Source organism: Balaenoptera physalus, assembly GCF_965194825.1.
Source record: "Balaenoptera physalus genome assembly, chromosome: 4".
Classification (NCBI taxonomy): Eukaryota; Metazoa; Chordata; class Mammalia; order Artiodactyla; family Balaenopteridae; genus Balaenoptera; species Balaenoptera physalus.
Genome location: NC_138891.1, coordinates 120,237,978 through 120,262,524, shown reverse-complemented (window position 1 = coordinate 120,262,524; position 24,547 = coordinate 120,237,978). Strand labels below are relative to the sequence as shown.

Sequence of the window (24,547 nt, the reverse complement as noted above, 5' to 3'; positions counted from 1 at the left end):
AAGGAATATGGTTCTATGAGTCTGCTAATCACAGATTAGCACCCTAGCAAGTAAACTAGAAAAACGGAATTTTAAAAAATCCGTGTGCATATGTCATAAAGCTACTAAGGATATGAGGACTCATGGGGCTCAAATCCAAGAGAGGAGGGAAGTGCAGGGAGGTGAACCTGACAGTAAGAGTGACTTTTCCTCTTATGGCCTTTGCTAATTCTCAGTGGAGAATCAGAAGATGAGCAGAGCTTCCTATAGTCTTGTGGGGCTGGGAAACAAAAGTTGAAGTTTAGGGCCCACAAAGAAAGGGAGGCCTTGATAAACTCCATGGCTTTCCTTTAAGAAAGGACAGCACTCATGAACTCCCTTCTCCATGACTCATTCATGGAGCACCTTCAACCAGTACTCCAGCCACTCATGGTTCTTCACCTAGTGGATGGCTCGAAATTTCAGTCCTGATGTATCTGAGCCATTGATACTTCTGCTTATAAAGCGTTTGCTTCATTCAGTCTTTTATTAAACTGTACTAGTGGACATGGCAGTACTAAAAGGAAATTCTACTTTCATTCTATCCGTGAAGATTACTTTCATTCTATCTATGCTGCTCTCTGGACACACTGTGTAGTGAAACCTTTGATAGGATTAATCAATTACTTCCTTTTTGCCCATTTACCCAGCGGCATGAGTAAACTTAATGGCCAAGAGGCAGTCTAAGTTTCAGGTTTAATGGAATGATTGCTATATCCCAAGTGGAAACAGCCCACTATTAAATACTAAAATATTCAAACTAAATCCAGAAGAATGGGGATGGGAGGTAAAACATTTTCAAGTAGATTATTAGGTACAATTAGGAGAAGTTCCACTCTCACTTCCATTCTATGGTCTTCAAACCCATATATTCAACCCATGGGAGAAATAATACTGTATATTAATCATTGGCTAAAAAAGATATTACAAGATGGTCCGCTATTCACAAGGTGTTGTATCTCAGCTATACTGTATTCAAGACTCCAGTTAGACCACAGATGTTTCTGGGCCCTGATGTACCTTAGACCACTTAAATACCATTTGCCCCACTTCTTTCACCGTAAAATAAACTTCCTTGGTCAGAGGGCAGTTGGCTAGAATACCATAATAGTTCATAAAATAGTTAGTCCATGAATAGTGATACTAAAAGAAAAAAAAAAACTGGGAGGAAAGGCAAATTAAAATTTAAAGTGTCACATGCCCCTCCATGATGGAAGGCATCGAGCTGCCCTCCCCAGGGGATGGTACTCCACTGCAAGCTCAAGGCTGATAGCTGTTGCTGGAAAGTACAGCCAAGTCAGATTTTTGAGGAGTCCATGTTTTAATACCTGTCACCATATCCACTTTTACCAATACTAAGGAGGCTTGAGAAAGAGGCAGGGCAGCATAAATGGAGTGAGTCATCTTGTCCACACGATCATTAAAAGCCTATCCTTTTGGTGGTCATTCACATAGGATACATTCAGTCACACTTTGGAACCTCACTGAAAGAGGTTCAGTCATATATGTCTCCTCACAAACTCTTTATGATCAGTCTTACAATTCTGTTTCTTTTAGGTCCCTGACAATCTGATTATATCATTAGCCACCGCTCATCAATCAGTATATACCTCAGGCTTTCTACTAACAAAGTGAACAAAAAGATAAATTGTTTGAATTTATGACCACTGGGAGAATTTTCTATGTCCACTGTCCTGCAGGGCCATTCCTAAGGGAGGGAATGAAGTTGCAGCAACCTACTTCTTGTTGGTACAAATGTGTAGAGACCCATTTTTAACCAAACTCAAATGCTTTCCTCTTTAGTCAATGATCTGAAGTAATTCTCCCATGAGAGTGGAGTGCAATAGAGCAGGAGGAGGCAAGGTGAGAGTTAATGAAACTACTCATGAAACTTATTTCTTCCTTTACACCTGGATTGGACCCAGTCCTGGATATATCATTTCCATTTGCTGATGGAGGACTTCAGGCCATGTTTAACATCAATGTTTGTTTCTTATCCTTCACTCCTTACTGTATCATCTTCTGTTCTTCACCTTATTGGTAAAGAAATAATCCAAACTGGCTCAACTTTATACTTCTGATCTCCTACTATTATCACCTTGGCTCACTCCACTCCAGTTACTCTCTTCCTCCATCAAGCCAGTCCTGTTCATGACCTGTGCCCTTCTTGTTCTTTCTGCCTAGAATATTCTTGCCCTGGAAATGCACAAGCTACTTCAACACCTCCTTCAGGCCATGGCTCAAATAATACATTCTCAGTGACACATTCCCTGCAACACTTTTTTAAAGTTAAACCCTTCCCCACCCTGGTAATCTTAATTTATCCTGATTTATTTTTCTCCTTACACAGATCACCTTCTAACATACTATATTTTTCAATTTATTTGTTTATCCTCTGTTTTCTTCTACTAGACTACCAATTACATGAGGGAATTTTCATCTGCCTAGTTTATTGCTGTGTCTCCAGTGCCGAGAAAACTGTGTGAACATACTGGATATTCAATAAATATCTTAGTGAACGAACAAGTGAATGAATCTTACCCCTCAAAGTCCTAACAAATTTTAAATTTTGTTTGAGGGTATTCGAATGGATCAAAAACAAACAGTATTGTTAAATGAACATGTCTGGCCTTATTCACTTATATTTATTTATATGTAAGAAACTCACCCCCCTCCCTTTTTTCCCCCTACAGTCTTCCAAACTACATATATTATAAAAATTTTGAGTGAGAAGAAATCAGTTTGTTCTTCTTTCCCAACATCCGCTAGTTTGTAGAATAATAATGCCACTGGTTGTTTCTGACTCAAACACAGTGTGAGGCTTTGTTTCTCACAAGTCAACCGAGCAAGCAAACAAGTAGAATTACTCCCAGCTTGAAGAGGCACATTGAATCCAGAATCTCAATGAATGTCCCCATCATGCTAAAATCAGCATGATCTAAAATCATCAGTTCTCCTTTGGCCTTACTCCCTCAGAATACACACACACACACACACACACACACACACACACACACACACATAAAATTCTGATATAAATTAACAAAGTTTTGCAATTTTTTTGTGGGAATTCTTTCATCTCAGAATTTTGCTTTTAAATTGGTTCCCAGAGTAGGCTGGGATCTGACAACAGTTAAAGCTTTGGAACAAAGAAAGGCGTAAAGGTGGGACAGAAGAAGAACTGGCTTCCTCAGCCAGGTAAATCCCTTAGATGGGCCTATTAAAGTATTTGTTAAGGGTCTTTAAGCAAAGAGGAAAGTGTATCATCAGAGAAGAAAGGAGGGCTGCTTTGCTGGGAGCCTCACAGGCCATTTTAAAGACTTAGAATTTTGCTCTGAATGAGGTGGAAAGCCATTTGAGGGTTTTGAAAAGTTCATCCATGATGCTCTATTGAGAATAGACTGAAGGGGAGCCAAAGCTGGAGCAGGGAGATCAGTTAGGAGGCTATTACTGTTAGGGGAACCGCCGCCCTGGCCAGGCACCATAGTAACCACTTGCACGCGTTACCTTAAACAGGAGGTCCTGGTAAGGAATGGGGAACAAGCTACCACCAACCAGAAGAATTTGGGAAAGGTCAAAAGGAGAGAGGAGACTCCAGTCCAGATGTCCTACCAACTTCCCAGAATCCTTCTCACTGGAATCCATCTTGGCTGAGTGATGCTCACGCCACCAGGAAGGACCTTGAGTCAGAGTGATTGGCCGGAGACAACCCGGAAACCAACCCAATTACCGTAAAACCCGAGACTGCAAGCCACGTGACAGAGCAGTTCTCCTGGGTTCCCTTACCCTGCTGCTCTCCACCCGGGCGCCCCTTCCCAATAAAGTCTCTTGCTTTGTCAGCACGTGTGTCTCCTTGGACAATTCATTTCCGAGTGTTAGACAACAGCCCACTCTTGGGCCCTGGAAGGGGTCCTCCTTCCTGTAACATTACAATAATGCAGTACAGAAGTGACAGTGATTTGAACTGGGACTGTAGCAGAGGCGCTACTATACAGAAGAAGTGGGGAGAGTATTTTGAAAGTAGAGCCAACAAGATTTGCTGACCGATCAGATGTGGGTTGGGATAGAGAGGAGTCAAGAGTGACTCTTGAGTTTTTGTCCTCAGCAATTGGAAGAATGGAATCATCACTAACTGAGAAAAAGACAAGAGGAAATGCAAGCTTGAGGTTAGCAGCATGAGGCGAAAGAGAAAATCAGGAGTTCAGTGATGGATGTATTAATGGACAATGAATGGGTCATATGAATCTGGCATTCAGGGGCAAGCTCTACACTGCAGATGTAAATCTCCATGTTTTCAGTTCATAGATGATATTTAAAATCACGGACTGGATGAGATCAATGGAATGAGCACCGATAGAAAAGACTTCCAAGCTGCTTTGGAAAGCAGTCTGGCAATTCCTCAAAGGTTAAACCTAGAGTTATCCTATAATCTAGCAAATCCACTGTTAGGTATATACCCAAGAGAAATGAAAACATGTCCATACAAAATATTGAACAACATGAGGCTTAAGGGCACTGACCCTTCTGCAGTTGAAAATTAGAGTATAACTTTATAATCAGCCTTCCATATCCATGGTTCTACATCCTCAGATTCAACCAAACATGGATTATGTATTACTGTAGTACCCATTTATTGAAAAAAATCCACATATAAGTGAACATGTGCAGTTCAAACCTGTGTTGTTCAAGGGTCAGCTGTGTATCAATGATCACAGCAAGAGTATTCATAAGTCAAAAAGTGGACACAACCCAACTATCAACCGATGAATGGTTAAAGTGTGGTATGCTCATACAGTGGAATGTAATTTGGAAATCAAAAGGAATGAAATACATACTGCAACGTGTATGAACCTTGAAAACATTATGCTAAGAGAAAGAAGCCAGTCACAAAGGACCACATATTGTATGATTCCATTTATATGAAATGTCCAGAATAAGCAAATCTATAGAGGCAGTGGTTGCCTAGGGCTGGGAATGGTGGGAAGGAAAGCTAAGTAGGGGGTAAAAACTAAGGGGAAGGGGGTTTCTTTTGACAGTGATGACAATGTTCTAAAATTGATTATGGTAAACATTGTACAACTCTAAATATACTAAAAACCATTGAATTGTACACTTCAAATGGTTGAATTGTATGCTATGTGAATTATATCTCAATAATACTATCTAAAAAAAATAAAAATAAAGAAGGAAAGGAAAGAAAAAAATAGAGTTCCAAGGTTCGAGTCCTGAGGCCATCAGACATTTGGGGATTTATGATGCTTATTAGACATCCAAGAGGGAGTTTTGAGTAGGGGGTTGGGTATGTGAATTTGGAGATGAGGAGAAAGGTCTGGGCTTGAAAAGTAAATCTGAAAGCCCTTAGTATATAGGTAGTATTTAAAACCATTGTATTAAGTGAGATCACCTAGACAGTGAGTGTAGAAAACGTAGAGATCTGAGGCTGAGTCTGGGGCACACCAATGTTAGAGACTGGGAATATACAGAGGGACCAGAGCACAGGGCATGGAGCAAATGATCCTGAAAAGGAGGAGCCAGTAAAGTAAGAACAGAACCAAGAGTACAGTATCCTAAAAGTCAAGTGAAGAAAATATTTAAGGGAAGAGTGATCATCCGTCAAATACTGACAACAGCTCAAGTAAGATGAAAACTGAGAGCAAGCACTGGTTTTAGCTACCTGAAAGTCAATGGCAATTTTATAAGAGCTATTTTGTAGGAGTCATGAGAACGAATGCCTGATTAGAAAATAGGAGATGAGCAAACCGCAGATAACAAGGAGATAGAACCATTGAGAAGGTTTGCTTTTCACAGAAGCAGAAAAATGACCCAGTAAATAAAGTGAAATAGAGTCTAGAAATTTTTTCTCCCTAAGATAGGAGAAATAGTAGCATTTTATAAGCTCGTGAAAATGAGCAGGCAGCAGAGAAAACATGATTTTACAGAAGAGAAAAGCCAACTGCTGATGTGCGGTCCTTAAACATGTGACAGGGGATGGAAATTGGTGAGCCAGTGGAAGGGACTGGCCTTAGCCAAGAGTGTGGCAAGTTCACCTGTAGTAATGAAAGACAGAATATATGGTCACAGAGCATTTGGGTGGGTAGACATGGTGGCAGGGGCATACTATAACTGTTCTGGTGGCTTCTATCATGCCAGTAAAATAGGAAACAAGATCTCAGCAAAGAGTGAGGATGGAGGAGGAAACACTGAGGAGAGAGAAGAAAGAAGAAAACAGTCTTTGGGCAATGGCAAGTGGAGAACTAGAGAAATGCAGTATTGTTGCCAGACAGTTATTAAGTGACCATTTGTGGTTAATACTAATGAGTTAAGAATGAGACCAGGGCTTCGCTGGGTGGCGCAGTGGTTGAGAATCTGCCTGCCAATACAGGGGACACGGGTTCGAGCCCTGGTCTGGGAAGATCCCACATGCCGCGGAGCAACTGGGCCCGTGAGCCACAACTACTGAGCCTGCGCGTCTGGAGCTTGTGCTCCGCAAAAAGTGAGGCCACGACAGTGAGAGGCCCACGCACCGTGATGAAGAGTGGCCCCCGTTTGCCGCAACTAGAGAAAGCCCTCACACAGAAACGAAGACCCAACTCAGCCAAAAATAAAATAAATAAAATTTTTTTAAAAATAGTAAATATATATTAATATTTAAAAAAAAAAAAAAAAAGAGACCAGTCAGCAAGGTGATGTTTTTCTCCAGACCTGTTCAGTCGTATGATGGTAGGTCCTAATAAATGAGAGTTGGCTTCAACCAGCATTGGGATTAACAAAATAGGAAAATGCTCACAACTTTGTAAAAAAAGAAAAACAGGAGATTTTATAGAGAGTATGATTATAGCACTTCTATAGGAACAAAACAGACTGAAAGGAAATGTTTACATTGGGTATGATTTTACAGGCAATTTGAATTTCTTACATATTCTCTAAATTTTTTTGCAAAACTCAAAGCTCACTCAATCTATCTTAAACAAGCTAGTATTCGGGACCATCCCATATAACCAAAGACAGAAAGCAGGGCCAGGTCTCACAAGAAATTTAAATCTGAAAGCAATAAAACAGGACAACAATTCTTTTTGTCCCTGCTCTCACTGAGCACATCACCTCTTACTCTCTTATGCTTCCTTCTGGGAATCTGAATCATTCCTTTGATTTCCTCTGCTTGTGGATCAATGCACAGGATCCCAATGTGGCTGCTTTTGTCTCAGCCCGTAGTTCCAGAGACCACCATCACCTGACTGTTTGTCTCCCTCAGATACACGATAGGCAAGCTGATTGGCTCAGCTTGAATTAGGGCTCCGTGTTTGGTTCAATCAGCTGGGACCAGGAATGGGAAGTCAGCTGTTCAAAATAAGACGGGCACCCAACCCCTTTCTTCCAAATGTCAGGAACAGAGGTAACTCCAATAAAACAGGCCAAGCAGGACCCCAAATATATCTCTAAGAAAGCACATATGACTTTAATAAGAAAAATACTTTAAAATAAATACTTCTAAAGAAGAGATCAGGGCTTCCCTGGTGGCGCAGTGGTTGAGAATCTGCCTGCCAATGCAGGGGACACGGGTTCGAGCCCTGGTCTGGGAAGATCCCACGTGCCGTGGAGCAGCTGGGCTCGTGAGCCACAATTACTGAGCCTGCGCGTCTGGAGCCTGTGCTCCGCAACAAGACAGGCCGCGATAGTGAGAGGCCCGCGCACGGCGATGAAGAGTGGCCCCCGCTTGCCACAACTAGAGAAAGCCCTCGCACAGAAACGAAGACCCAACACAGCCATAAATAAATAAATACTTTAAAAAAAAAAAAACACTACCCCAACCCTGGGTCTCCTCCTCCAGGACTCCCTCCATGACTAACTGCCATCAACCTCCACCTTTTTAAAAAAAAAAAAAGAAGAGATCAAAAGGAGATATTAAATATTAAACACTTAGTTTCCCCTTTTTTTGTCAAATATTCCTTCTCTGTTTCAGGTAGGTTTTTCATCATTGTAACATCCAAAAAGTTTCTATTAAGTGCTTATTAGCACAAGGCACCATGTCCTCCACTGCATAGAATGAGTCTGACAGGCATAAAATCATATTTAACAGTAAAATTTAATTTTTGAAGAAAACATTGAGAACCTGGAATGCATCCCTAACTACAAAATGGAACTGTTGATAACATCAAATATTCTGAAGGTTCCCTTCCTTCATCATTATTTTCCTGCAGTTATTAGATTTGAATGTTATACTGGAGGTGAAAATAGCAGAATAAAACTGAAATGTAAGTCTATTTGTGGCATTCTAGCCTAAGGTTATTTTTAGATATTTTTATGCATATTTAGTTATTTTTAGTTGCACAAATTATACACGATACATGTTTGTGTATATAAAATTCAAGTAAATACAGAAGCATATAGAGACAAAGAAAAGGCTTCTTTGTCTTCCCTCTCTCACCCCTGAGTAACCCCAATTCCATAGCCCTTTGCAGAGGAAAACACAGGTAACAGTATTCTTTCAATTGTTTTTCAAGGTTCGTTTTATTACTATTTTGTTATTAAGCCTTTTTTTTTTCATTTTTAAACTTGCCTTTCTTTCTTTATGCAGATGACTTCCTGTCAGTATTCCTGGTAAGTTATATACCCCAGTGGCCTTGCATCCAGGTTCTATAAAGACATTTTTAATAATATCCCAATGATCTAATCTTTTAAGCCTCTAATATTTCACCCGTTTTTTTAAAAGCAGACATTTTATGGACTGGTGAAGAGCAGTCATTAGAAACATACATCTCTGAAGCCATAATAGTTTTATAATTTGTTCTGCCTCACAAATAACCACAGCCAGTCTTCCAAGAGCACAATCCTTTAAACCAAATCTCTAACATTACAGCGGCTTATGGCTATTTCAGATAATGGGAGCTGTCCAGTGTGTGATGTGTTCAGTCTCTTCCATTTAGGGAGGATCTGTTGTACTAATAATCAACTTGAAAATGAGCTCTGCACTAGAAATTCAGCAGTGAATAATGGAAATAAGTGAGCTTACTAAATTTATTGGAAATTTTTTTCTGAAGGTCAGAGAACATATCAAGCACAACAGCAAATGTGCATTTTTAATAGTATATCATATTCTTATGAGACTCTGCTGTAAAGCTTATTGTACTTCCCTGTCAAAAAAACTGGTTAGGGACTTCCCTGGTGGTCCAGTGGGACCTGGGCTCCCAATGCAGGGGGCCCAGGTTCGATCCCTGGTCAGGGAACTAGATCCCGCATGCTGCAACTAAAGATCCCACACGCGGCAACAAAGATCCGACATGCTGCAACTAAGACCTGGTTCAGCCAAGATAAATAAATTAATTAAAAAAAAAAAAAAATTGGTTAAAGAGACTTTAATCAACACCTACTTTGTAGATTTGTCTAAATTTCTGGAATAATAAATTAGATGTAATAAAAGAAAAAAAATCTCTGGATTTTTTCCCTAAAAAAAGATAAATCTCCCAAAATATGTCCTTTGTGGACCTTGTCATGAGTCATATGTGTATAGAAACACACTTTATCACTTAAAAGCTATGTCATCTTGAACAGGAATGAGAATTTGTCTGATTCTCGGTTTCCCCACTTTTAAACTGGAAATAATAATGTCTATTTCGCAAGTATTATATAATGTGTGCATAGCAGAGGCTTTGCCATGTGCCTGGTCCATCACTGATTCCAACTGGTGGTAGATAATTCCCATGCTGATGGCAAAACTCTACCCCAAGTGTCTGTCTTATTTCTCAACTTTTCTGCCTCAGGACTTGTTCTGAAGATGTAAAATTTTTCATCCTTCTGAGAACATTCCAGAAACATGGAGCAGTTAAACAACCAGAGTGGCAACCCTCAACCAATGAGGAATGGGAGTCAGTGGATAAATGCCTCAGTCTTCCATTTTTGAAGGGACAATTCTGAAGCCCCTTCTATACAGTTGTTTGGAGGGTACACAGTAGAATTGAACACCAGTTGCCCATAGCAAAACTGGCTCAATAATGTACCCTTAATTAGCTTCCTGGAGTCATCTCTCTAATAGATTACCTTCTCCCAAATGCTTATCTCAGACTCCGCTTTGAGGAAAAAAAAAAATGAACTAGAGGGCTTTTAACAGTGCAAGTACATAATATGTGGTTGGTACATGATGGTTCCCTTCCCTGCATCTCTTCTTAAATGCCATTCACTCTACTGATGAATCAGTTTTCCAGTCCTTATCAAGGACTTACTCTTGGCAAAATAATGCTCTAGACACAACTCTCCAATATGGTAACCACTAGTGACACATGGCTATTGAGGACTTAAAACGTGGGTAGTCCAAATTAAGAGGCGCTGACAGTGTAAGCTATATAACAGATTTTGAAAACTTAGAATAAAAAAAGAATGTAAACTATCTTATTAATAATTGTATGTTGATTAGTTGAAATCATAGTATTTTATACACACTGAGTTAAATAAAATGTATTATTAACATTAATTTCACGTTTGTTTTTACTTTTTATAATGTAGCCACATTACTAAAATTTTTTAATTACATTAGTAATTCAGCCTGGCTGAATTAGAAAAAATGCATAGAGGCATGAAACCTATCAAAGTAATAAGCACTCCCACTGTTTCCTTAGTTTCTTGTTGGTCACAGTTCTTATCATTAAGAATCTTTCAGTCTGAGTGAAATCTTTCACCCATTTCCCAGTGTCCGGAACATAGTAAGTATTCAGTGTTTTCTTCTGCACAAATAAATTAGAGATTTCATTACAAGAAGAAATAGGAGGTGAATTTTATAAAATAGGTTGGTGTTGGACTATACAGGATGTCAATGTAATTTATTTCAGAGGCAATATAACATCCTTGAAGGTTTTGGTACTATTTATTAGAAAGATTCATGTGGAATCAGTATGTAGGATGCAAAAGACAGAGTCAGACTAAAGCCTAGCTGGAAGGCTATTGCAAAATGCTGGAGAGGCCACTAGAAGGGAGTAGCCATGGCAATGGAAGAGAATCAGATCATAAGATAAAATTAAGAAAATGCTAGAACCTGATTGGTTCTTGGTGGAGAAAGAAGAGAGGAAGGAATGTTTTCATGTCTTCATTGCAGTATGAAATCCATTAAAAATCCATGCTCTATAATTACTATTGTAAAAAAAAAAAAAGTTGCCCCAAGAACTTTCCCTCACTCTATTCATTCTAAGGCATCTTCTAACTCAGGAAAAGAAAAATTACTGCAGAACAGCAGAAAAGGATGTCATATTCTTTACTTTTAGCTTCAAAAGCAGTGTTCCAGGACAACAAAGACATTGCAAAAGTACTTGCAGAAAGAGACTACATCATTCCTCTCCACTGAAGCTTCCATGCCCAGAAGATAAGAGCCTTCTGATTAGGAAGTCATGAGGGAGAAGCAAAGGGGTTAAACCCACACATGAGGAGCACTGGAACAGGATCTTCTTTCCCAAGTGTGTAGCTTAGGGAGACAGAAGGTTGGAGAAAAGTGTGGTGTTCTAGATCTACCACTTCAATTTGGTACCCCAGGACAGAAATGATGGTGTGGGTCTCTCTACACCATAATGACATCAAGCCAACAATTACACACGGCTGGGTATGACATAAGGGAACAATGAGGCTCTGATTCTACCTTAAACTCACCACCGAGAAGTGGACAAATAAACTTTCCCCACTTCCCCAAGAAGGGCTCAGATGTTTGTTGAAGGAGACAGCTGAGGGCCAAAGGGGCTTAAATTTGTAACCCAAATGCCAGTGTGAATCATGGAACTGAGGTTTTTACAAGCGCAGAGATTTCAGAAGGTGACCTTAGGAAGAGTGACAAATACTATGACCACCAAAGAGCGGATACTCTCTCTCCCTGACTTCCCACCTCAACTTCAATCCTGTCATTATCATAAATATGCCTTGGAACAGGAGTGCCACCCTAAAGAGAAGGAGAGGAAGGTAAAATCCAGAACTGACACAATTTTAAGCTTGACTGAAAAAGTACGACAAAGACTGAGTTCACCTGGAAATGACTAGATATAGTTTTATAGCATCAGGAGAAATCAGGCATATAATAGAAACTAAATGTAAAAATGGGAAAATAAAATGTTACCTGTTTTGCATATATGATTTAAGGGCCCATGAAAATTATACTTACAGCAGGTATAAAGGAATTTACTGCATTCTTAAGAGGATTAACAACTCTCTTTGGGGAACTATAACATTTTATAAAAAAAAAAAACAATAAATCATTGACTGAAATGCTTTGACACTAAATTGAAATTAACAAAGTGAACTGCTATCTTCCTCATGCCTGGTCTTCCCTCTGAGGCATGGTCTGATTCTAATTTAGTGCTAAGTTTGAATAACTAAGGTGATAAGGGTCACTAACCAGTATTCTTAAGTACAGGGTATTCCAAAGATTTCCAGGCCATTCTTGGATCAAAATCTAAAGGACTCCAAAAAAAAAAATGCATTAGGTATTGAAGGTAACCTGATAGTTAAGATAAACTCTAGAGAAGTGGTTCTTAATGGAGAAGATGGGGGAGAGGCAGCAGGTAGTTGGTGGGGGAGGGGGGAAGGAGGAAGGGGGTGGCACCCCATGGGACAGTTGGCAATGTCTAGAGATAGTTTTGGTTGTCATAACTGAGGGTGGTGCCACGGGCATCTAGTGGGTAGAGGCCAGAGATGCTGCTAAACATCCTACAATGCATAGACAGTCCCCACAACAATCAATAGTCAAAATGTCAATAATGTCAAGGTTGAGAGACCTGCTCTAGAGGTGAGTGAGAAGCCTAACCACGCTGAGGAACCTGGCAGCTTCATAAAGTTGACCTATCACTTTGAATTGTTAATATAAAAACTTTATTGTTCACCGGATCTTTTGTTCTGGGAAGAGCTTGGACAGAACTTCTAGAATTTTTACAAAAAATACTTTTTCTTTTAAAGGGCTCTTGATGATGATCATGATACAATTCAGGTGAACTTAGTTCTAGTCATAGTTTAGAGCAAGAAAGACACAGATAACAATCTACTCATCTGTCTATTTTGGATTCTATATTCTGGGCACTTAAATACAGGTATCAGGGGAAGGACAGAAAAGAGGGAAAGGAAGAAGTCTGTAAGAGAAAGAAGCTCAATATTATCATTTCTATTATACTGGGGAATGAATAACTAGGTCATTTAGTAATATTAGCTTTGAAAAATATAAACTTCAAATTTTAAAACGGTCATTAGATTGTTTTAAGAAATTCTAAATAAAAATAAAAATAGTCTTTAAATACTTTCCTCCTTTGATTGTAGAATTCAATTAATCAATAAATAAATACATCGCCTCCCTCTTAATTTCAGCAATCTGTTCTTGAATAGTTCAGTAAAAAATACTTACTGTGAACCTAATTATCATGATTTTAATGGGAAAAATTATAATGTATATGTCAACCACAAACCCACAGCCAATTTCCTAAAACGCAGTAAAATACCCCTAAAAAATTAATGAACTACCATGTTAGAACATAAAATGCTTAAAACATTACTTCCCAATAACCAATAAATCAATATAGCTAATAATTTAGCAATATACTGAACATCTTGTCTCTGAAGACTCAAGAGCTTTTCAAATATCAACATGTGGGTCTGATGCTGCAGCTGAAATAACTCAAAAACACTCCTATACATTGTTTCATTGGAAATATTTTGTTGATTTTTCATTTCACTGACAATTAACAGTGCTATGTACTTTTTCATGTACTTACAGGGTATTTGTATATCTTCCTTTGTTAAATTCTGTTCAAGTATTTTAGCTATTTCTTTTATTTAATTGTATGTATTTTTACTATTGAGATATAAGAGTTGCTTATATATTCAAGTCCTTTGTCAAATATATGTACTGTGAATATTTTTCCCCAGTTTATAGTTTGCTTTTCATTTTTTAAGTGTCTTTCAAAGAGCAGAAGCTTTTAATGAATCCAATTATTTAATTTTTACTTTTATGGTTAGTGGTTTCTATAAGAAATTTTTACCTACCTCTAGGTCACAAAGATATTCTCATGTTTCTTTCTTCCAGAAGCTTTATACATACTAGAATGGCTGAAAATAAAGGTTGACAACACCTAATATAGGCAAGGATGTGGAGCAACCAGATCTTTCATAAATTGCTGCTGAGAATGCAAAATGGAACAAGTACTTTGGAAAATTGCTTGGCAGGTTCTTAAGTTGTGAAACTGTTCAATGTATACCTACTCTATGACCCAGCAATTCTAGGTATTTACTCAAGAGAAGTGAAAACAAGTCCATCAAAAGTTTATACAAAAATACTTACAGCGACCATATTCATAATAGCTTAGAACTGGAAGCCACACAATTGTCCAACAAGAGGTAGCAGAAAAACATATTGCAGTACTGTATATTCATACAATGATAAATGAACTACTGCTACAAACAATAATATAGATGAATCTCAAAAATATGATGAGCAAAAGAAGCCAGACACAAAAGAGTTCATACTTTATGGTTCCACTTATATGAATTTCAAAACAGGTAAAATTAATTGATATTGATAGAAATTAGAATAGTGATTGCCTTGGGGTAGGGGGAAAGATAGGGGATTGAACAGGAAGGGATACAAGGGAACTTTCTAAGGTAGTGAAAATGTTTTATATTTTGACAGTGGTGTGGATTGCCTGGGTGTATTGATTTATTATTGACTTGTATACTTGAAATTTGTGTGTGCATTTCACCACATGTAAATTACACCTAAAAATATAGAGCATATTATATTTTAGAAGCACAAGTATAAATTTTTCTTACAGCTGAGATACATATACTTTATGACATATTAAAAGTCACAGGCATTCTACTAGAAAAATGTTAAAACTAGGAGAAATCCTGTTGGGGTATGCCTGTATTTCCTACATGCCTGGGAAGATCTGTCTTTGTCTATGCCCTTTTAGATGTATTAAGTAGAGAGTCAGATTATGTGCTGAAGGTTGTTTCACTCTGGATTACAACATTTTAACTCAGTGGGAATTCCTAACAGTGGGGCTGTGTTCTCCACTACGTTTGATCTGTACTACTGGGCAAGTGCCAAGAGTTAATTCAATCTCTACCAAAAGTTGTAAATACAAAACATGGAATAACAGGGTTTTATTTATAAAATAACAAGGTTGGAAAATATTTTTGTTAGCTATAAAATTACACGTAACCCACTCCAGCTTTTCAAGAACCAGGGTGAGTGTACACTTGATCAGTGACCAAGATCTGTTAAGACTCCAACTCAGTCTTAATAGTCCAGAAGAGACTACATAACTGCAGGTAAAGCATTAACAAAACCTCTTGTCCTTTATGAACAAACTTGACCCTGGTTAACTTTACAGCACTGTTTCCCTGGAAACCTGAAAAAGGTAGAATGGAAGTGGTGCTACTAGGCAATATTTCTTATGATAAAAAAATTATAAATTGCATCTGGCAGGAGAGAAACTATACATGAACTATAAAAACCTGGTGGGAAACCACAGTTTGGGGCTCCCTGCATGTGATGACTCTCATAACTATGCAGGCCCCTTGCAGGGACTCTAGAATTTATGATTGGGAAATTCACTGCTGTTAGACTCATTCTCATCTCTGTCCCACAGATAAGTCATTCTTCAATGCCACAACATAAAGTGGAGATAGCATCTGCTCCTGTACAACAGTAGGAATGTCATGAACATGAAATAATATATGAAATACTTTGACCTCCTCAGAAGAAAATCAAAACATGTTTTGGTACAGGCATAGCTGCTAGCCTTACGTCCCCGGACATTTTTGACAATATTCTATTTTTTGTTTTCCTCTCAGATATATACATAAGCAGTTCCTCTTTTTAAAATACGAAGTTTATGTGTATCAAAGATGAAAATTATAATCTCTCCCCTACATCTGGTTAACTGAACCTAACCATTAAATATCACAAACCAGAAGCAAACAAAGGGAAGAGTCAAATACCATTAGAGAAGTTAGTGACCAGAGAGTAGACAGAAACAAAGAATGGAAATCCCCAAACGATTCTAAAGCAGACAGAAAAAAATTAAGGATATTTAGACTTAAAGGTACTTGATACAAACTTTAAATAAATAAACTAAGAGTAGCTCCTGAACAGTTTCCCATGAGCATATAAATTAATCTATCTGTTAAGTCTATCAGAAATCAGTATAATACTCTAAGTCACTACCTTTTTTAGAGTTTTGCTATATAAACCTTTTTCCTACAGAAACTTTTAATGAGCCCAACATAAAAAGTAAGCCAATGAACCTAATATTATGATGCACTGTAGAGAGACTGAGACTCATCCTGAGAATACATGAATTTGTCATTTGAACTTTAATTATGAAAAAGAGCTGGATATAGTCTTCTCTTACTGAGTTCCAGATAGAAAGCCCACATCCTCATTTGTCAGCTAACATTACCATTTGCACATATTGAATGACTTTGCAAAAAAAAAAGTTCAATGTATCAATGACTAGATAGCTACTTTGGGCGGATAAAGCTGCAGGGCTTTTTTTGTTTTGCTTTATTTTTGAAGACAAAAAACCACTACAGTTTTCCAGATGATTAAACTGAAATATTTAACAATCTGAAATTCTAATTTATTTTCTAGGCATACATGCAAATTTTACCAATAGCCTGTAGCAAAGTACTTAAGCTGCCACAAATCGATCAACACATTCTAGCCAGAGTCAGTTCCATTCTCCTGGGTGTTTAAGAAGTTATCTAGGGGTAGAGATGGAGGAGAAAGAGGAAAACTAACCCACCCAACTCCTTAACCCTATAATCTTCTCCACCAATGAGTTTATGTCTGAGTGGATAAGAAATAAACAGTATGGCCAAAATTGTCTACACTGGTGTCACTCCTTCTATGGCAATAGAAGAGAGCCTCTCTCAAATGGTGCCTTATAGTAGAATCCATGTGGGCCCATTGCAGAGATGACAGGATAGACTACCTCTATCCAACTAGGAGTGCCTAAAAGACTAACCATTTCCACTAGTTATACTGAATTTGAATGCTAATAAGCACTTGCTCTGTGATAACAGTGTGCTAGATAGATGACTCTGTGATTATTCATTTGTACCCTTATTGTCAATTCCTCAAGGATATGCATGAACAGAATAGTGGTCAGTTAGTCTCAGCAGCTACTGAAGATACTGCTACTCTATCAATTAGGATGTTTTCAGCTACAATCAACAAGTAACGGAATAGCAGACCAAAAATGGATTAAATGAAGTAGACATTATTATCTTATTTTAAAAAAGGTGAATCCAAGGTTGCTGCAGTGATTCAATTATGTCACATGGGTCCAGGTCCTTTCTATCTCTCCACTCTTCTAACCTCAGTATGTTAGCAATGTCAGCCTTCATGGTCACAAGATGGCAGGTAAAGCTTCAACATCACATCAACACAAGAGTAAAGAATAGCCAAAGCAAAAAGAAGGGGGTGAGCAGAATTTTTTTTTTATTTCCAGAGGTTTTTCCATTCTACCACATTTTTGCTTACCTCTCACTTGCCAAGACTGAAACTTGTCCATTGTTAGACTAGATGAAGAAGAATGGAATTTCCATAACTGGCATAGAAGAGTTCTCTATGGCTAGAGAACAGAGAACAAAGATGGATCCTCCCTGCCCTACTCTACCAATGAACAAAATGAGGATTCTGTTTACATGGAAGAGGAGGAAATGGCTATAACCAGCAGTATCTGCATAGCTCATTAACAAAATAGTATACAGCAGATCCTGAAAAGTCAGCACACTCTCAAATCATTCATTCATTCATTTATTCATTCAACAAATATTTGGCAGGCACTATTCTCTGTCCCTGAGATATATGAGAGAAGAAAATATAACTTCCAAACCTCATGGAATTTACATGCTAGAGGAGGAAGACAGACAATAAACAATAAGTATGATAAATAAGATAAATGTATCTCATATATACATGTTTCATATATACATGAAAGTAATGATTTTTTTTAAAGATTGGGGCAAGGTGGGACTGAGTGGAAGCTTTAAGTAGGGTGATCAGAGAAGGCCTCCTAAGGGAGTGATAATGATTAAACAGCAAAAGGTCAGACTGTTGCTTTCCCAGTCCACCCTAATTTTTCAGATGGCCTCAAGATAACTGCGACTAAAATAAAAGAACATGTCAGAGGAAGAAGAAGAAAGCAAAAACTGAAGTACTGTATAGAATATATCCAGAAAAAATTTTGATTGTGCTTACAGACATATTGGAAGCAAATAAACTACGAGCTTACTAAGATGGAGGAAATTGTGTTGGTAAAGAATCTATGAGCCTGAGAACCAAAGATCCATCTGACTCTTTGAGCCTTAAAACAACCTATAGGCTTACAAACAGCTGCAAAATACACACAGCCCCTAAGGGGAACATATTCCCACAACCCATTTCAGATGTGGCCAAGAAGAATAATAGATGAGGAAGGTTCTTCCAGAAGGTAGCACAAGGGACCACAGAGAGCAATGGATAAGAATTCCCTCCCAGAGAGCAAAAACAGGATGCAATCAAGGAACTTCCACCACTGCCAGAGCAGAGGTCTTTGAGACACCTGCCCAGCTGGTCTCCATCAGTGCTATGGACCAATGACTGCTGTGTCTCTCATTGTTTTCTTACCTGAATAGGGGTTTTAATTTTTTGGGCCGCCCTGACCTACCTGAGTTACATCTGGACCTGAGTGAAAAGACTAAACATCACTCAGAAATCCTTGGATTTGAGCTGGATACAGTAAGTAGATGGAACTTTGTGCAGTCTCCCTTGGGAAACGGGTGAGTGTGCTCTATGTGTCTTGCATAGAGAAAGGATGAATGTGAGAAGGACATACACAAACACTTGGCAGCCAGAATTGCAGGTTATGTGAGAAACAGCTAGCTGCCCACAAATATTCATCCACTCCTTATTCCTAGCACATAATTAGGTCACATTTCCCAGTCTCCCTTGCAGACTGATGTAACCATGTGACTAAAATCTCAGCTATGATATGTGGGTAGCTGTGATATGCACCTGCCTCTTCAGGACTCCAGCTTTTAAGAGAGGCGTGCCTCATCCACACTGTTCCCCTCTCCACTGGCTGAACCTGAGGTGGTGAACAAGCCTTGACCTGATGACAAGGTGTCAGAGGATAAAAGAGTCACAAGATGACAAGATGGGAGAATCCGGGTCCCTGAATCACCATGTGGAAGAGAGTTGCTACCAACCTGGAGCACCCTCGATTATTCCATGAGGGAGAAATAACCTTGTTGTTCATTAAGTCACTGATTTTCTAAGTCTATTTTTACTACAACTTAGTCTACTCTAACACAGAAATTTAACTCCCCAGCTAATGTAGAAATTATCTTCTATATAGTTTAAGATGGTGAAAAAAACCATAATGTTGATACATTTTTGAAAACTTTTGTCTTAGTTAGTTTGGGCTGCTATTACCCATACCATAGAACACCATAGACTAGGTGGCTTATAAACAACACAAATTTACTTCTCACAGTTCTGGAGGCTGGAAGTCCAAAATTGAGGTGCTGGCAGATTCAGTGTCTGGTGAGATCCTACTTCCTGGTTCATAGACAGCCACCTTTTCACTGAGTCCTCATGTGGCAGAAGGGAAAGGGAGCCCTCTAAGGTCTCTTTTAGAAGGGCACTAATCCTATTCATGAGGGCTCCACTCTCATGACCAAATCACCTCCCAAAGGCCTCACCTCCAAGTACCATCACACTGGTGGTTAGGATTTCAACATATGAATTTGGGGAGAACATTCAGTCTATTGCAGCTTTCTTTCAAAATAGCTAAAATTTTTAAAGTTTTAAAAACTATCATTTTCCAGTTATTTTGGAAAAAAAAAAACTGTGGTGGAACCCCTCATTTCCTACAGATTATAGATAAGTGAATCATTACTATACTTAACATGTAAAATTTATCAGAATAATGAAAAAAAAAGCAGAATACAAAAATATATGCCAATGTGGTACTTAGACATCTTTATAGTGCTATGGCAATGAAAATGCAAATATATTTCAATGCCATTAAAAACTCCATTCCAGAAGCAATTGCTTAATGCCTGTCCCTTGCATCAGTGGTAAATTTCTCAAGAGTAGGCACTCTCTTGCTCTCTACTGTATAACTAATACCTGGAAAAGTATCTCAAATATAAAGAGCATTTAATAAGAAATTGTTAAATGAACAAATAATGAATGAAAAAAAGTATTTTAAAAATTGAATTAGTTTTAACTTTTGTGAAAAAGTACACGTTTAGTAGAAATTCCAAAAACAAAAAGTTGTATTCTTTTTCACTTACCATTAATGCTATCATCTCCCATCCACAAACCTCTCTGAATTAAAGAAAATCCTGAAAATTTTAAATTTAAAATTCTGAAATTTAAAATTCTCTATCTAACTCAATAGGTGCACTAATAGTTAACTCAGAAATATGTCGGGATTTCAATTTCTAGCTTGAGTATTCCACACCCAGACATCTGATATTTATACAATGAAATATAAAAATAAACCTCTGGTAAAATATTGTGAAACAGACTGTTTTCTAACTTCAGACATCAATCTCAAACTTTCCTTTTATCACCTTGAATTTAACAGCGGGAATTGTGCACATTACTAAAGACTGGATTTGAACCACAGTGGAAAAAGAAAAAATCAATAGCTTAGTAGTTAACTCCCAATCTTCTCCCAGCAATGCCAACAGTGAATTCATCTACAGACTGGAAATAGGTTTGGTTTGTTCTGCTTGCACAACAGGACAATGGATCAACAGACAGCTTACCCATAAAGTCAGCGTTACTGAAACTATAGGTGGTAAATCCCTTTAATGCAAATATTTGTAGCCCAAACTTTCGAAGGGATGCTGGTCTAAGCTTAAGAGGACCCATAATTTTAAGAGAGACATTTTCTTCAGAGTTAAGAATTCCAATAGAGCAGCACTAAACTTTGTCTATAATCCTATAAAACTTAGACTTTTAGAAAATGGATCAACAACACTGAAATAAGCCTACCACACTGTTCAATTTGAGTGTAAAGCAAAAATAATTCTAAAACAGTCAATTTTTGCTTTCTTGCTTGCTAAAAATGAGAAGTAGGATAGGTATTTTACCTCAAATAGGTTATTTAAGCCAGCATTGAATCTAAGATTGAAAATTTAGTCTTCAGAGTTTATTGACCAATTTTAATTTTTAATATATGATTCATTCACTTAACACATTCATTCAAGAAATATCTATTGAGTACTGTGCCAGAGATTGCTTGTTGACTATTCTAATATACATTGTCCCTATTTAGAAGCCCTGATTTTTAGCTGGGCACACGGATGCTGGAATAAAGGTCTGATCCCAAGTCTCCCTTTCATCCAGGCTCTTACCACTGGAAGGGTGGGAGGTAACCAGAAATGTTTTGTAGCAGCTTCTCAGAAATATCCTTAAAAAGCAACTGGTATATATTCTTTGCCCTGTCTTCTCATCTTCCTCCACCCTACTGTTTAACATTTGTCTCTAACGAAAGGGGCTATCTCTTGCACAAAAAGATGAGCCCACGTCCTAGGCATAACAGAGTAGAAAACTAGGAGCAGCATGCGTTCCTGAGGACTTTGTGGGTCAGAGCCACCACACCCACCCTAGACTGCACATCTCCAGACTTTAATGTAAGAGAAAAAATAAAGTCCTATCTTTTAAAGTTACTTGTATTCAGGGTTTTTATATTACTGCAGTGAAACCTAATCCTAACTGATACAAGCACAATCTGTAAGGTAGTGTTGAAATACAAGATGACTAAAGCAGGGTTCCTTGCAAACAACCGGCTTAAATTCTAGCAATGAATATTGAAATATAAAGAACACCAGAGTGAATTACAATAGTTTTTGCCTGTTTGTTATATTTTCAAACCAACTCCCTTCTTCTGGTAACAACAACCACTTTTCTTTGGAGAAGTTCTTCTCCCATATTATGAGATCAAATTTTAATCCCTGCAGCCCCATTCCTGAGCCAACCTGTTTTCTGGGGAGGGGTGAGTTGGGAGAGGTGGGACTATAATCCAAGCCTGGCCAATTAAAATATTGGTTTGGGGCTTCCCTGGTGGCGCAGCGGTTGAGAATCTGCCTGCCAATGCAGGGGACACGGGTCCGAGCCCTGGTCTGGGAAGATCCCACATGCCGCGGAGCAACTAGGCCCGTGAGCCACAACTACTGAGCCTGCGCGTCTGGAGCTTGTGCTCCGCAACAAGAGAGGCCGCGACAGTGAGAGGCCTGCGCACCGCAATGAAGAGTGGCCCCCGCTTGCCACAACTAGAGAAAGCCCTCACACAGAAACGAAGACCCAACTCAGCCAAAAATAAAAATATATAAATAAATTAATTAATTAAATTTAAAAAAAATTATTAAAAAAAATATATATATATTGGTTTGGCCAAAAAGTTCATTCGGCTTTTCCGTAACATCTTGATGGAAAACCCAAATGAACTTTTTGGCCATCCCAATACTAGCCACTATAATTGATTCAGAAATGAGCATATGAATTAAACTTGGCCATTTAGAATCCTGCTGTATTAACAACCATCACTACAATATGCTGCATAACAAAACAACCCACAACTCAGTGCTTATAACAACAAGCATCTATCACAGGTCTGTAGGTCAGGTAGGCCTCCCTAGCTTTAGGCTGCTGATTGGACGCAGGTCTTCTCCACATCTCTCATCCTCCTTGCACTGGCAACTATCTGGGCGAAATTCTCTTAGTGATATATGACAGAGGCACAAGAAGCCAAGCTAAATCACACAGCACATTTAAGGTCTCTGCTCACGTCATGTTCATTAATATTCCAACAGGGTGGGGAAATATATTCTGCCCACTACAGTGAGCTATGAAGTCACATGGCAGAGGGAGGGTATGAAGAAGTGGAAATAATAATGCAATTGATTATGCACACATCTTGAGTTTCTGGGTCCTTTAGGGTCATGGTACTAGAAGGCTCTAAGCCTGGGGCTGCATGCGTCAATCTTCCAGGCTAAATGGATGAAGCACATCTCCAACAGCAGAGAACGAATTAACACATAAAGAGAAGCAAAGACAGCAAAGGTAATAGATGGATGAATAGATACACTAAGTATACTGAATCCTTTACTTTAAAATAGGAACATGCCAGAAAAAATACCAAGAATAGCAGTGGCATGAACAAGAGTTGTGGGGATTCAGAAAAACGAGAAGATTAGAGAAATTTTTATAGCAGACATTCATTGGAATGATGAGCGAGGGTCATTTGCACCAGAGCAGACATAAAAATGATATTCAGAAAAGAAAATTATGTAAACTTTCTAGCAGTCATTGTTGGTTTATATACCTAACTTCTTTTCCTTGCCTTCTGTTATAGAGGTTGAAAAAACTAAATACTCACTTCCCTAGAATCCATTGTTGTCATATAATTTCTAGTGATTAGATATAAGCAGAAATCTACTGGAGTCTCTCAGGAAAGCTTTTCCTTCCTCGCAAAAATGAAAGAGGCAGCTTTCCCTCCCACTTCTCCCTACATCTTCCATTTCTATCCTCTTGCCTGGAAGACAATATGTTGCTTAACTGTAGGGCAGCCATTCTGCTCTTGAAAGGGAAAGCCAGAATAGATGCAGAGAGGGTAGTCCTGATATAATGAGCCAGTGAACCACTGCCGGGAGATGGTTCCTCAGATCTTGTTCGGTGAAACAAATAAAACCTTACCTGATTCAGACACTGTTAATCAGGTTTTCTGTTACTTTCATCTGAAAGGATTCCTAACTGATTTAAGCCTAAAGTCAAGGTTATGTCTGTTTTAGGTCAAGAACAAATTATACAACTAATCTTTGTATAGCCCCTTACAGTTTGTAACACATTTTTGCACACTTTACTCAGTTACTAAATTAGAAAGGATTGCAGTTAATTAAAAATAAAATCCTTGGGCTTCCCTGGTGGCGCAGTGGTTGAGAATCTGCCTGCCAACGCAGGGGACACGGGTTCGAGCCCTCATCTGGGAAGATCCCACATGCCGCGGAGCAACTAGGCCCGTGAGCCACAATTACTGAGCCTGCGTGTCTGGAGCCCGTGCACCGCGATGAAGAGTGGCCCCCACTTGCCGCAACTAGAGAAAGCCCTCACACAGAAACGAAGACCCAACACAGCCATAAATAAAAATAAATAAATAAATAATTTTTTTAAAAAAATAAATACATAAAAATAAAATCCTTGACTATCCAAGTAAATGTTAGGTTTTATCAAATGAGACAGTAAACTGGAAATCCCACTGTAACTGTCTAAATGCTGAATAGATTCATGTATTACTGTTATGAGAAAGGCAAGATGCCATGACAAGTTTTTGAGAAGGGGAGTTCACCTGTGTTTATTTCATAACGGACTGTGAAAGATGGAGTGAAAAAAACTAGATCAGAAGCAAAGAGACCTGGGAAGAAGCTCTTATTTGATGAATGAAGGATCCACCGACAAAATAACAAGGGATTCTAGCCAGGATGGAGTAAGGAGTACCAGAATAGCTCTTCA

General features: G+C 38.5%; 1 long non-coding RNA gene across 1 annotated transcript in view; it reads right to left on the bottom strand.

The window, feature by feature from the left end:
* The window catches only part of LOC309660143, a 76,403-nt gene extending 52,301 nt beyond the window's left edge, over positions 1-24,102 (bottom strand). Inside the window, exon 1 of the long non-coding RNA XR_014263198.1 lies at positions 12,383-24,102. This is a non-coding gene — a long non-coding RNA (uncharacterized lncRNA). The remainder of the gene's footprint in view (positions 1-12,382) is intronic.
* Between the last annotated feature and the right edge of the window lie 445 nt (positions 24,103-24,547).